Genomic DNA, 3,657 nt, shown 5'->3' on the forward strand with positions numbered 1-3,657 from the left:
CGCGCGTCCGCCTGCGGTGCGGTAAGGCACCACCCCGTTGTGCCAGCAGCCAACTCCGGCGTGTCAGCTTAGTTATACTCATCAAGCCACTTACTTGATGTCTAGCTTCCCAACTGGATGACGGTTCCTTTTCCCCCAGATCAATGAAGAAGGGAGAAGTCAGTTGATTCTTCCGAAGAACCGGAAGCGAAGCGCTATGCCGGGGCGGGGGGACGGGAAAAGAAACTGCTCCGAAGAAAGAAATTGGGGTTCCCAATGCTTCTCCACGCCCAACGAGATGCGCCAACCTCGGGATGCTTTACTCCTAACCCAAAGGGTTCCGATACGGAGCTTAACCTGAGTCTCGGTTAAGAACGGCGATGATCGGAGTTTCACACGGCGCACGATTCCATGGATAGTTTCATTCGACATCGTGAAGGAGGACATAGCTTACGATCATCGGCTTTGATCATGCCACTAGGCATTTGATTAGGACATTGCACAATGATCCGAACACTTTGTCGCATCTCTTCGATACGGATACAGTAACGATCATAGCGATCTCCTCTGGTACCTACTGGTACGTCAGGATCCGATTGGTCATGAACATCGTAAGGTGCTGCTCTTCGCAAATCCCAGCATACCCCAGGTTGGGATGGGTAGGCCCACCACTTCACTTTCACTTAGGCCCGGGCCAAGTCAGTGGGGGGACCCTGTCGGGCTCCTTCCCCCCCAAAACAAACTGTACGTGAGAGTTTCCCTTCATACAGCTCGAATCATTCTCAGATGCCCGGAGAAGCATCCTTTCCTTGTTTGTGGTTCACGCGCGCGCAAACGAGCACCGGCCGCAACAGCAGGGAACTATGACCAATAGAGTCAGACACTTAGCTACATCCGCACGCAAAAGGAATGTGGTTCTGGTTGAGGCTTTCTTTCTCTGAGGGCACGGGACGTTCGCAGAGTCCGTGCCTTCCGTACCACCACAAGACTGGTCGTTCTTGGGCTGATCCCGCTCCTAAACATAAGGGATAGGGGGAAGGGGGCCGGGCCTATCATATCAATAGGGTTGTAGAAAGAGAACCCGGCCACCTATTTCATTCGACGTTCCAGGGCAGGGGCCCGCCCGATTCGACCGACCAATGGGGCGAGCTGATCTGCTTTGATCCAGGAGAAAGCCCAGTCAGCCACCTTTTCGGTGCAGGTCACGTGACCTACAGCTCGGCCTTCGCTTTTTGAGGCTTCCTCTACCCACATCTCTATGTGCCCGCAGCACTTCCATATGGAGAAAGATGGGCTTACCATGTTCCATCAAGAGCACCTAACCTATGCCGATTTTGGCGGACCGTGCTCCACCCCGGTGAACTCATGCGGTTCCGACGTGCCCAGAGGCCAGAGGCGAATCCGTTCACGGTCCGTAGGACCAACACCATTCGAAGGTGGGTGGCCCGCCCCGCCTAGAACAGTCATGTTTGACTGGGCTTACACACATTCGCTCACTTACGCTGTCCCCCCTCAGCTCACCCTAGCCCCGGGTACGTCGTCTCCAAGGCTTCACACCAAGTCTTCACTGACATAATATGCATGCTTGAGTAGGGTCAGGCAGAACCGTTGTTGCCTGATGGGAACTTCCCCCATATTGCTATCAATGTCTTCATGTCGCACGACCTCTTAACATTACACCACTGAATCCCCAATCCTTTGCTTGCTGTGCAGTGACAGTACCAATATCCACTAATCGTTGTTTCCAGATACGGTTGCCGGTTGACATCTCTTCTGATTCGTCGATACGAGAAGCAAATTGTTGTGTGGAGGAATCAATATCTCGACATAAGCCAAGAGGCAGATCTTGTGCCACTCCACCTGGTCGTATGAAACTGGCATGCATCCTGGCTCCCGAGACTCTTTCATGGAATTCCAACAATTTCTCCCGCTCCTCAGAAGCCCACAGGGACGGAGTTGATGCTCCCACATCCATAGCATGAGTAGTTGAAGCAAGTGAATGATTTGAAATTCGAGTTATTTCACGGAATAACACTCGTATATATTGAGCTCGTAATGGTACCTCGCAATTCAAAAGTCTCTCTACGGCTGAAGAATGAGCGTGTTCTTGGGCCATCATAGAAACATAGATAGGGTCGACGACGGAACGAACAACGAAACTTTACGACAGCTTTTTCGTACACGTTCACTTGCATCACATACACAAGTGCTCTCTGAACCGTGCAATGAGGTCACCCATAACACGGCTCTCCCACTTGAGTTACCTTAGCCCCAGGCCATGCTATTCCATGATATTGGAAAAAGAAATGGCAGCGTAACTATACTTATAGTAGAGAAAGCTGGTCGCCTTTTGAGGGAGGGAAAGCCTTTCAATAGGAGCCTGTGAGCGGAGCGCGGATGCGCTCGCTGCTGCATCTAGCGCACAAGCCTGAGGGCGTGTGCGTAGGGCGTGTGTGTTGCAGTGCCCCTCTTGCGACTTTGGGCGTGTGCGGTGCCCCCTATGGCCTTTGGGCTTGTGCGCTAGCTAGCTAGGCTACTTCAATCTAGGAAAGAGCCGAAAACTCTAGAGGGTCGCCTTTGGAAGCGTTCGCCGGTAACCAAAGCGTCACGACATGTTATGTTGTTGATCTTGATTGAGTTGGAGGGACTTTCGCTGACGGAATCCATCCATAAACCTAACAACGAAAGAAAGCGTCTCGTTCCCGCCTTTCTTTGGTACTTTGCTTATAGTCAAAGTGGGGGGCTTGCGCTTGAATTGAAGTAGCGTTGAATATGAGTAGGGCTCTGCGGTGGCGCGTTCGTGGAGCCAAACCGAAGGAAGAGCAAAAAAAGGGGGGGGTTGGGTGCTTGTGGGGCGAGGCCACCCGGCCTCGAATAGGAGGGGTCTGTCAACCGCCTGCTTGCAGAAATGAATGGATCAGTTTTGGGGGCTGGGTTAGATTGGAGGGCCGGGCGGGAGGTGAAGGCCAGACAGAAGAGAAGATCGCCCGTACGGTAAGGAAGAGGGGAAAAAGGTGCTGTCATCTATCTCGACCTGTTTCCCAAGGCGTTGGAAATCCAGACCGGCTCAGAGAATCACTGGCGTGGTTTCCCCCCCTTCGTTTCGCCAACAAAGAAGTCATCCTTGACGATTTTCCATTCCTTCAAAGCCGAGCCGCCTCTCTTCGCCATTCGAAGTACTACCTCTGCCTTCCCTTTCTATAACATACCCAGGCGCCCTCCTTTCCAATCACTAAGAGAAAATCCAATCAAATCAAAGGCTGACTTCGTCTGTGATTTTTCCGGCCCCAGGGGAGTTTACTCGACCCATTCCCCAGTCTCCCGCACTGCTCAAGTGTGCGACTCCGTATGAGGACCTCCTTCCCTTCTGCCCACTCTCCGTTCACACGGTTCAAGAAGCGGAGGAAGGGTGGGCAGCAGGTACCACGAGCCCTCTGTCCCACACATCTATCCAGAAGCAAGTGTAGTTCACCGGTTCCACCGAATGCTCCTATCTCTCGGCAAAGATCGTGTGAGTGTGCAGTTATGCTTCGGATGCTTCGCCATAGAATAGATCGACCCAGTTCCCGTTCTTTTCCGGTGCACTCGCTTTATATCTCCGAAACACAAGGAAGGACGCGGTGGGAAGAAAGCAGCCCGCCGCCTCTGTCCGGCCGATCATTCCGCTGGCATCTCGCA

General features: G+C 52.8%; 1 pseudogene; it reads left to right on the forward strand.

Annotated features, from left to right (window-relative positions):
- Window positions 1-2,751: 2,751 nt before the first annotated feature.
- Window positions 2,752-3,657, forward strand: part of LOC137943476 (uncharacterized) — a 1,129-nt pseudogene continuing 223 nt past the window's right edge.

Source organism: Aristolochia californica, unplaced genomic scaffold, assembly GCF_029961685.1.
Source record: "Aristolochia californica isolate CCGP_79_NKW_82.1479 unplaced genomic scaffold, dmAriCali1.0.hap1 SCAF_107, whole genome shotgun sequence".
Classification (NCBI taxonomy): Eukaryota; Viridiplantae; Streptophyta; class Magnoliopsida; order Piperales; family Aristolochiaceae; genus Aristolochia; species Aristolochia californica.